Source organism: Bos grunniens, chromosome 15 (genome assembly GCF_055505025.1).
Source record: "Bos grunniens cultivar Pamir isolate PY7600 chromosome 15, Bosgru_T2T1.0, whole genome shotgun sequence".
NCBI classification, from domain to species: Eukaryota; Metazoa; Chordata; class Mammalia; order Artiodactyla; family Bovidae; genus Bos; species Bos grunniens.
In genome coordinates this window covers 45,802,177-45,813,556 of record NC_141179.1, presented here as the reverse complement: position 1 = coordinate 45,813,556, position 11,380 = coordinate 45,802,177, and the positions used below count along the sequence as shown (strand labels likewise).

Below are 11,380 nucleotides of genomic sequence, written 5' to 3'. Positions count from 1 at the left end.
CCACCCACACTCAAGCCAGAAAGGATGGACACTTGCTTTACTGTCCCATTCTAGATCCCTGTGAAAAATATCTCTCATACACTAGATTCCTGAGCACAACGAGAGGCTGAGTGGCCAGTGAGCCTTCTCTGAGTCTCTAGTTTTCTCACTGACAGGGCCTTCCAAGTCTCTTCCCCCTTCAATTCTTAGGGCCCAAGAGAGGCCATTAACCCCTCACTGTCTTTTAACAACCACCTTAGGCACTTTCTTAACTGCATATCCAGTGATGCCCACCACAAAGGTACTGCTTGGCACCTTATCTTCTCAGCCAGAGAATAGTCATGGGCAGTGTTCAGAGAATGCTAGTGTCTCTGAGATGCCCTTTCCAAAGAAGAGGCACAGAAGAGTGGAGACCTACCATTGTAGCACAAGCTACTCTATCTTCTGTTCAACTGCATATCAAATAGGCTGACCTGCATGGAGAAAGTGAAATAGTAAAGCCCAGGAAAGACAGTAATCAGAAAAATCACCCCTGCAGTTGAGGAAATATCCCAGGGGAGACCTGTAGAGAACTCCAAGGAAAATAGGGGGAAAAAAGAGGGTTGCTGTTACACTGTGAGCTGTGGAAGATGAGCCCTGGTCCTCTCCGCTAAGCCCAGATGTGAGGCGAAGGAAGCTCAGTCAGTGCCACGCGCCTGCCTCCACTGTTGATGATGTCAGTACAGAGTTTCCCGTGAACAGATCACGGCTCTTCAGGGACAATGGCAGAGCCCACTTCTACCACTCAAGAGGCTGACTTGTCACCTGCTGCTTAGGTTCCCTGGACTTACAGGCTGTAAAATTAAACCCTCAGTATGATCACTTCTCTCCCCTCACTCCCTAATGTCTTCTTGCTGTGTCCAGGAGCTCTGGGCACGGGAAGGAATAATGATCAAGATTGAAGAATGCCTCAGAGGATCAAGAGCCAGCCCTGAAGTCCCATACTTTGGCTAAGTTTCAATGGCATCAGGGTCCCCCATCTCATCCACAGGCCAGCTGATGAATTCTCATGTACCTCCTCCTGGTAGATAAGAGGCCAGAGAGACCTGGGCCACAGAGGCTGTCGCCCTAACTCATTGATGCTGCCTCTCCAAAGTCCATCATAAGATAGACTTCTCTGTGAAATGGATAAGCATTGCCAGACAATTTTTTAAAAACTATTTATCAATATGAAGATTATTGATGATAATACCACATCTTATAGTTTACAATGCATGGTATCATTTTTATCCATTTTAAAAATATTTTTGAAAATTCAAATTTTGATTCTAAATGATAAAAGTAGTACACACACACACACAAGTATCATCTTGGCTCGATACTAAAGTTATTGTAGTTATTTTAACAGTTATCCATTGCATTAAAGCTATTTCCAAACCAGCATTTGACATAGTAATATTGATGGGTTTTCCTATCAAGGAAACATCATCTCCAATACACTGACTTTTTCACAGTTTAGATAGAATTCTTTTTGCATGTCAACAGTATCTTGAATTTTCAAATAAAGACAATTTTCTAATTCACTAAACTCAAAGCTTTCAGATAATATTAAATTAATTTCTTCAAATACCTGAAGATACTTATATTCAGGGCCTCAGAGATGAACATATGGACTGTATAAACTGGTGAATAAATCTTCCAGAAACAAGTTTTACCTTCATCTCAAACAAGTAATGATTTTTTAAATACAAAGTTTTCCTCAAGAAATTTCTGAACTAATTAAATATTGTCTAAAATAGAGTTTTCAAGTGATCTTTACCTTCAAAGTGCGCTAGTAACTACAAGCAAGGTCAGAAATAAAGAAAAACATTGCCATAAACCATACCTTTCTTAGAGGCAAACAAATGTGCTCTCCCTGCCTGTGTGTCTGCAAACTCAGATGCGGAGGGCTCATTCGGCTTCTTGGATCCGAAAAGACTCATAAACTTTCTTAGACAAGCCACATTATGTCCCAACATTATGGTCAGTAATTTAAAATTTTGTTTTCTGCCTAGAAAGAGTGAATACAGAAATGTTTCATTGAGAATAAGACCCAGGAGGTCCTAGGCTAAGTAAGCCCTCTGGAAAAAAGAAGGTGTCTCAGCTACTGTGCAAAATGAAAGAGGAACACTAAATGCTATTTTCCAAGTTAGAACTCCTGGGGTTGAAAGCGTTTCAACCAAAGTAAATATTTTTCAAAAATATGTATTGATTTTATTTTGTTCTCTGCAAAGTGAAGTGTCACACTATCTTGAACAGCACTGATAGGTTTTGAAGTAATTGCATCTGTTTGAGTCACATTAACAAGAGGACATTTAAACTTTGCCTCCGGGTGTTTTCCACACTTGAAATCCTCAGGAAGCAGCCTGCCTGATGCTGGCCCTAACGAGTGCTGTTAACACCTGCTGACCCTTTCACGGTGACAACTCCCCAGTGGATGACCCCCCTCCACTCCACCAGCAATCACTTAGCAGCTTCCACAAACCCAGGGGCTTCCGGGTCAAGATAATGCCATTCCAGCGGCAACTGCCACTTGGTTTTGAGTCTCCCCACTCCGAAAGGTGACTCTCTTTTCTTCTTCCCCCAACAATTCGAAGCAAAGGAGAATGAACCTGTGTCACCAAACAGAAGCAGAACAAGGTCAACCACTGAGTGTGCGTGCAGGGGCTTGGGGGGAATTCTAGAGCCAGCCCAAATGCCATATTCTTTATTTTTTTGTATTAAGTTTATTGATCTTGAATTTTTAGGGGACATAAAGATGGAATTTCAAAGAACATAAGCAGTGGACTCAAAGGAAACCCAAGGGGGCTATATCTGTGACTTGAAAGAGTCATAAAACCAGAAAAGTTCGGTAGATTATTCAAACATTATTCTGTCTGGTAGACCTACTCGGAGAAGGTGATGGCACCCCACTCTAGTACTCTTGCTTGGAAAACGCTATGGATGGGAAGAGCCGGCAGTCCATGGGGTCGCGAAGAGTCGGACATGACTGAGTGACTTCACTTTCACTTTTCACTCTCATGCATTGGAGAAGGAAATGGCAACCCACTCCAGTGTTCTTGCCTGGAGAATCCCAGGGACGGGAAAGCTTGATGGGCTGCCGTCTGTGGGGTCGCACAGAGTTAGACACGACTGAAGTGACTTAGCAGCAGCAGCAGCAGCAGACCAAGTACTGACATTTGGTTGAATGGCTCCCTTACATCAGTGTTTCCAGTCCAGGTTAAAAGTTGTTGGCAGACTCCTTCTTAAAGGACTGTTTCTATGCCTGAAGCCTCAGGGGGACCCACAGTCCTTCAGAGGGGCCCTTTCTGGCTTGGGAGAGGAGAGCAGACTCAGGAGACCCCAGTGCTGGCTTCAAGTCTTATGCTTCCAAGTGCAGAGGGCAAGTCCTTGTGGGGAAAGGCATTTATGTAAATGAGGGGAGAACTTATGACCTTTTCTGACTCCAGGGAACAAAGTAAAATCACTAGTTTGGAGAAGGCAGATTTCAGGTTTGAAGCTGTAATTATGCAGGAGTTAAGGACTGGGAAGGAAGATTAAACTTTTACCCACCACTTGAAGCTATTCTAGTGCATGATCTCACTGCTTTGGGCCCTAATCATAAAACACGTGCCTCATTCTGGTAGACAAACTGGCAGAGACCAGCTGGTCCTAGAAGATGCAGAAGGAACTCAGACCAGTTGAGTGCTGATTAGAGCGCTGCCCACGGTGGAGCTGAGCATCTGCTCTAACACTGACCAGCTCTGTAACCTCCAGCCCTCCTCTTCCTGCTGCTCTCCCAGCCTTCAAGGGGCCCTGCCTGGACCCTTGTAGGTTCTGGCGCAAGCAGACCACAGACACAGCCGAAGGAGAACAGCAGTGTGCCTGTGGCTGTACTTGGCTCCCACTCTTCTGGGCTTCAGAGGTCTTCCTGGAAGAGGCAGTCCCCAAAGGACTCAAGCTCACAACAGAAACAGGGCCATGGGAAACCTCTGCCTTGAACTTCCTCCCCTGCCCCAGCCCCTCACTCATCTTTACCTCGTGATGCTTGGTATCCCCAGGCCACTGTGCACAGACACACACAGACAGAAATACAGTCATTGCACAGGTCCAGCTCAGAAGAGGCTGGTGCTGGGCTTCGAGTCTCTTCTTGCCAGAGGGGAATGACTTAGAAGAGCAGGTCCCTGTGCTGAGCCAAGAACAAAGCTCCTGCATCTCTTTGTAGCAAGGAGCCCTCTGGTTCTTCCTATGACCCTCAGTCATGCAACTCTCTGCCCTCATTTTATGCAAGATTCTACAGCCGCAACCAGGAAAGAAGTCACTACGGTTGACTCTACCTCTCCAGGGCCATGGTATGTAGGTTCAAGAAAGGATCAAGCGAAAACTACAGTATCAGGTGGAGGGTTTGTCAGGCTGCCATTTCTGATGAAAGGCTGCCACTCACATGCAGGGTTTTTAACTGGATTGCTAGCCTGAGGAAGGCTGAACAAAGACAAGGTATAGCAGAACACAGCAGAGAGGGCCGCAGGCTGGGCTGGGCCCTAGGACTCTGCTCCTGTCTCTGAAGCTGGGGCCACGCCAGTTGCTCCCAGCTGCTTCTCACATGATGGCTGGCCTGTTTGTTCTGTGCTCCTTCCATCTCTTGGGTCAGTGTGTCCCTGAGTCTGAGGAACTGCTGTGCCTGTCACAGGGAAAGCCGTATGGCTAGGGTGGAGCCCAAGCAGTTTGAGATTCCTATTGCCCAGACACCCAAGTGCATACCCTCTGGAGGATGGTTTTCTGATTCTCAATGAACATCAGCTCTCTGTCCACCTCTTTCATTATTTGATCTCCTTTTTCTGTGGGTTTGTATTTTTAACAAATGAAAGGAATTTGATTTTGAGAATCTCCCGAAGAATCTTTTAATGATCACTGATGTCTCCTGTGCATTGTAAAACCAGAACTGAAACCCTCAAAGCAGAGGAAATTCCATTCTGAATTAAATACCAGTACAGATTCTCTCCATCCACCCGCGAGAGTTCATCCTTGTTCTGCTTCTTAGCTGGAAGGAGGGAAGAGGGCAGCTGCAAAGAGAGCTCCCTGCAGAAGGACTTCTAGATGTAGCCATGTGAGATGAAGAAAGGGGAAACACAGTCTGCATTTGGTTCAGAGTCAGGGCAGGAAAGAGGGGAGATGCTGAGGCTCCTTCCTGGACTTTCGTCTTCAGCAACAGCCTGTAATTCCTCGCCTCCGGCTGTAATAGAAATCTTGATCCCAGAAAGCTCTGTGAATTTGTCCATAACTCCCGGGAAGCTCATCCCTGTGCTCCTGATAACATCAAGTCAGAGCTGTCTGGGGCACGTACCTTCTCCAAACTGCATAGCTCACACAAGCCAGCACTGCCCATCCACCAGGCCCCCATGAGCATAGCTTAAGGTGTGGATTTCTAGGGTCTAACGCTCTGCAGACTGTGGGAACGATTTTGAAAACAAAACCACTCCATCCATTCTATCTGTTTAGTCAGTCTGGTTGAGAATATCAATTTTGCGGGGGAGGAGGGAGAAAAGTGAGAGGGTTTGTGGGCACTTTTTGTAGATGCTCATTCAATTTTTTTTTCCCCCTTTGGTAAATTCTGATTGAAATCTAAATAGGAAAAGGACTAGGACCCTAGCCATAGTCAGAAAAGCCTCTGCCCTCTAGTGGAGAAAGGCTCAAACAAATACTTGTGTTGGATATTTCATTCAGTGTTTGGGCTTGGAACCCTGAACTGGTACCACCCAAGCTGGTGCTCTCTGGGGACATCAGGCGAACCCTTGGCTTTAATTCCTGGGGCTCTGTTCCCAGGGGGTTAAGTGCTCACAGGGCCCCAGAGGCCTCACTTACTTGCAACCTGCCCAGCAGAGAGGGAGAGACCAAAAGTAGGTCCTATTCTGGGGGAGACCCGGAGCCTGGATGAGACTCAGGTTCCCTCACCCCAACCCTGTATGCTAACAACCCGGCCCCAGGGGCCACTGGGAAAGGAGCCTCAGCTGGTGACGTCATCTCCCAGCCAGCACGTCTTCTCCAGCTGTAGCCACTTCTCTCACACCACCTGAAATCACTCATCTCATTCCATCCAGGAGCCCATTAATTAGTTCCCGCCCCCCAGCTCTCCACCCTCCATTCCCAAACATCCCCAAGCTAAGCAGACATCGGCAAGACTTCAGAGGCTTTTGGCTGAAATGAAGTTACCAGGCCTGTAGGAACAGAGACTCCAAATAGGCCACCTGAGCCTGACCAGCCACAGCTGCCTTGTACAGCATTTGACTGGTGCCAGTTGGGACACTGTCCTCCAGGGAGACTCAATTCATAGGCAACTGGCAGGTGGGTTTCCAAAGCCAAACCAGAGTGATCACTATCCAGGGACTCTGGTGCATGTGGTATTTATTTCATAGAGCAGAGTGAGGGAAAGAGGCCCCAGAACTGAGAAGTCTGTGCTCTGAGTGGACTCAGGCCAGGAATGAGGAGGGCAGAGGGTAGGAAGAGGTGAGTGAGATCAAGGGAGCATCTTGAGAATTTCTCACTCCCGTCAGACTGAAGTTAATGATAAATGAAGAGGTTGGTGGCACAGGAGAGGGTGTGTGTGGGCGAGAGGGTACCCTAGGTGTTTAGACATAGCACAAGCATTTACGTATGACTGTCTTGTTTGTTACCTTCTTGGGGATTCTTCCGGACTTCCCATTTCTTCACACAAATATCTAAAGAGTTTGAAATGATTCCCCGAATATCTCATTATCCAGTAGAAAAATACCAACCTGCTTCAATAATCTCTTACCCCTCAATTCTCAGAACACTCTTCTTACTGTCTAATTTAAGTCCCTTCTGCAATATGTCTGTTCCTTTTTATTACATCCTGAAATGGCAGTTAGTTTCTGTGGCCACTTCCTATGGCTTCATTTCCACCTCCTTCCTTTTCACATAATCCAAAGATTTGAAAAGATGAGAAAAGCAAATTAACATGAAAATTAATACGTGGAGGGGAAATCACAGAACTTAAGAAGAGGCTGTTTCAAGTCACCCAAGCTCATCATATTTACATACAAGGAGAAGACTCTTAAGAGTCCCTTGGACTGCAAGGAGATCCTACCAGTCCATCCTAAAGGAAATCAGTCCTGAATATTCATTGGAAGGACTGATGCTAAAGCTGAAACTCCAATACTTTGACCATCTGATGCAAAGAACTGACTCACTGGAAAAGACCCTGATGCTGGGAAAGATTGAAGACAGTCAGAGAAGGGGATGACAGAGCATGAGATGGTTGGATGGCATCACTGACTCAATGGAGATGAGTTTGAATAAACTCCAGGAGTTGGTGATGGACAGGGAAGCCTGGCATGCTAGAGTCCATGGGGTCGCAAAGAGTCAGACACGACTGAGTGACTGAACTGAAACCCACATCATCAGGCTTACCTGGTGGCCCAGCGGTAAAGAATCTGCCTGCAATGCAGGAGCCACAGGAGATGGGGATTCGATCCCTGGGTCAGGAAAGTCCCCTGGAGTAGGAAATGGCAACCCCCTCCAGTATTCTTGCTTGGAAAATTCCATGGGCAGAGGAGCCTGGCAGGCTACAGTCTGCGGGGCCAAGAAGAGTCAGACACAACTGAGCGACTGAGCCACCAACCCCCATCTTCACAACTGGATTCTTTTATATTGCTAAGTGGGTGGGTGGGTTAGTGAGTGTGGGTATGTGTGAGTGCTAGTAAATTATAAGCTCCTTGAGGGCAAGGTCATGTCCTCTTATTTTCATAGCACATTGGCTTCAATAAAAGGTATTGGCTTCATACAGCCATCCCTTAGCATGCTTATTATAAACTATGCTTAACATTCTTTTTCCTGGAGGAAGAAGTGGCAACCCACTCCAGTATTCTTGCCTGGAAAATTCCATGGACAGAGGAGGCTGGCGGGCTACAGTCCATAGTGTCACAAAGAGTAGGACACGACTGAGCGCCCACACGCATGCACCGTCCTTTTTTGGCACTAAAACCAGCCTCTTAAGGATTCTAGCTCTGGTTTTCTTGTATACTGAAAGGTACTAACCCTGATATTTTTTGACAATATGGTATTTCAGTTGCCCTCTTCATTCAGTCCGCCCCTCCATTTTCAAGGTTTGACCAGCGTCCTCCAATCATGGAGGCTCGAGGATTCAGATTTATCTTTTGCTGTCTCTCTGAGAGTGGAACAGAGGTAGAAAGGAAGATGGTTTCCTTCTTGAAATGTAGAAGACCCTCTGGAGTTTTATGCTCCCTATTCAGGGAATCCTTTACAGCCCAGTGAGTGAGTGATAGTCACTCAGTCATGTCCAACTCTTTGTGACCCCATGGACTATAGCCTGCCAGGCTCCTCTGCCCATGGAATTTTCCAGGCTAGAATACTGGAATGGGTTGCCATTTAGCCTAAGAGGAAACAAAACAAACTTCAGACCCTGAAAAGTCCTTCCTGACCTTCTCTGCCTGTCAAAACTGGCAGAGTTTCCTTGGGGCAACTTGGGGCAAAGATTGGTGAGCAGTGCAGATGGTATTGGGGCAGCACTTGGAAGACAGTGAGAGAGAACAGAGTGAGATTCCGAAGTTAGCCTATCTGAGCAGGTCCCAAAGGACTCTACTGGGGTCACTCAGTTGGGTCCCCCTTACCCACTACTAAGGCATGAACCTGGAGTAAAGATACTAGACACCAAAGTCTAGAAAGGTGCTAAGACTGAAATCAGAATAATGAGCCCCAATCCAGTTCTAGATTCTATTACAAGGCAGAGCCAGAAGGAGTTACAGAAACAGATCATGAGCCCAGGAGACGGGGAGATGCAGAGAAGCTAAGTAGTACAATTAGGAAGTAGCCTCAAATATTTTGTGAAGCCTGAGTTTAAATAATCCCAGACTATTTCACATGCCTTGAAGGTTGTGTTTAGTCGCTAAGTTGTGTCTGACTCTTTGAGACCCCATGTTCTGCTGGGCTCCTCTGTCCTCTACTATCTCCAGGAGTTTGCTCAAATTCATGTTCATTGAGTTTGTGATGCTATCCAACCATGTTATCCTCTCCCATCTTCTTCTCCTTTTGCCTTCAATCTTTCCCAGCAATCTTTCCAATGAATTGGCTCTTTACATCAGGTGGTCAAAGTATTTGAGGGTACCAGCATGATAATGAGCCAGTTTTTTTCTAAAAGGATTGGGTGAGTCAGAGAAGGAAAGGGAAAAAGATAAAATATAAAAAGCAGATCCTAGAACTAAAAATCCCAGTTGTCCTTAACCAGTAAGTACCAAAGCAAATGCCTCAACATACCTTAATCTCTGAGAGACCCCTGTACACAGTATGATAGCTAATCTTCATAATGTCATCTTATGTTATTAAGAAAATAATAATTGGCTTTTAAAGAAAATAACGAATGGCTATAAATATTTGAAAGATAGTTGGGAAGATTTCCATGAAAATATTTAAGGTTCAAAATATTTTTACATTTTCCAAGGAAAGAAAAAATTTGTGCTTTCTGAAAATTGGCTTATGAAGAATATCTCATTCCCCAGCAAGGATAGAGAAATGAGGCTTTGTGTCCTTAGCAATGCATGGCTTGTAAAACTGACACGACTAGGGCTCAGTCTTTGTAGGCTTGTGGGCTGTGTTGAACCACAGTGAAATGGGCTCACATCTGTCCAGCTTTCTGGGGGGTGGAAGGCCCTGAGCCCTTCAAAATAAAATAAGATTTTAAGTCAGTGCTAAAATCCATGAAGTGGGCATGGGTGTCTGTAATGGAGCTGATGTTTGTACATCATCCGTGTGAATTTCCACGTGTCTTTCAGAGAGCCTGCTAGGTGGCATGTCCTGGCTGCCAGATGGGAGTGAGCATGGTTTAGATAAGGGACCAGTTCTGGAGGCAGTTCTGAGCCCAGCTCAAGAGGAAAGGTGCCTTTCTTTCTTTCAGGAGTTAGTCTAAGCAGGGTTGTATGTCTGCACAAGGTTCTAAGGGCTGAGTGGGAGACCTATGGCAAACACAAGCAGAGTAGCAGAAATCAGATCCCAAAGAGGCATGCTCAAGCCTGAGAGGTGTCTTACTGGCCAGAGCTATTCTTAAATGGCTATCTGCACTACCTCTACCAGAAGGGTACCTCACTCACCCCCACTCCTTGGCCTACTTTCTACTTCAGCTATAGATCTTCGTTCAGGGGTAACTTACTTGCAAAGCCTTCCCTGAGCCTGAGGAATTTATTAGGGAGGAATAGGCAGACAGCCAGGGCTTCAAAACAGCAGAATTACATAATGAGGTTTGCAGACTGTCTCCATCACCCTGTCTGCTGTCTGAGTGTAGACTAGAGGGGTCTGCGTGGAGGCTGTTGGAAACAATGCAGAATCTGGCCATCAGCCTGACTCCCCCCTCTCCTTACCCCTCATTTGGTCAGGAACCAAGTTCTGTTGATTCTATATTCTAATATTTCTCAAAGACTTCTGCAGTTCTTTGATGTTCTTTACAATGCATGTTATCTCCCCCATACCACCAATTCTCCAGCATCAGCCAGGTATCCTCCAATTCAATTCTTATACCATCTACCTGGGAGTAGGGTCAAGTCCCATAGGTTCAGGCCTCAGTCCCACAGGACTGTCCCACTTCAGATGCCAGTCACAAGTCCAGGTTGTCACGTCACCTGTGCTTCTGACCATCTGGCTATCAATCAGTGGTTCCCACAATCACCTTCTTGAGTTTGCTTAATTTTCTGGAGCAGCTCACAGAACTCAGAGAAACATTTTACTAGATGACATGTGTTTTATAAAAGGATGTAACTCAGGAGCAGTCAGATGGAAGTGGTGCAGAGTGCAAGGCGTGGGGAAAGGACGTGGCCCTTCCCTGCTCTCTGGGTCAGCCTCTCCTCAATCTCCACATGTTCACCAGCCAGGAAGCTCTCTGAACTCTTTCTCCTTTTAGGAATTCCTAGAGGCCTCATTACAAAGACATGGTTGATTAAATCATTGGCCATTGCTTTTGTTTTTCAGTGGCTCAGTGTGTGTGACTCTTCGTGACCCCATGGACTGCAGCACCCCAGGCTTCCCTGTCCTTCACCATCTCCCAGAGCTTGCTCAGACTTATGTCCATTGAGTTGGTGGTGCCATCGGTGACTAACGTCAACTTCCAGCCCCTCTTCCCTCTCCCAGATAAGGGGATAGAAGCGAGAATTTCAACACTTTAATCACAAGATCGGCTCCACCAACAACCAGCCCCCATCCTTAGGTGATTTCCAAAGCCACCTCATACATAACAAAAGACACTTTCATGGCTCTCATTAAAAAAAAAAAAAAAAAACCCTCCAAGGATTTTAGGATCTCTGAACCAGGAACAGTGATGGAAGACTGAATGTATGTATTTCTTATCATCAATCACAATACCACAACATCCATTTGTCTCTCA

The 11,380-nt window shown here is 46.0% G+C and overlaps 1 long non-coding RNA gene across 1 annotated transcript; it reads left to right on the top strand.

The window, feature by feature from the left end:
- Positions 1–6,328: 6,328 nt before the first annotated feature.
- On the top strand, positions 6,329–11,380 carry LOC147357828 (uncharacterized). Its single transcript, XR_015142113.1, has 2 exons — positions 6,329–6,480; positions 10,969–11,380. It is a non-coding gene; the product is annotated as an uncharacterized LOC147357828 (long non-coding RNA).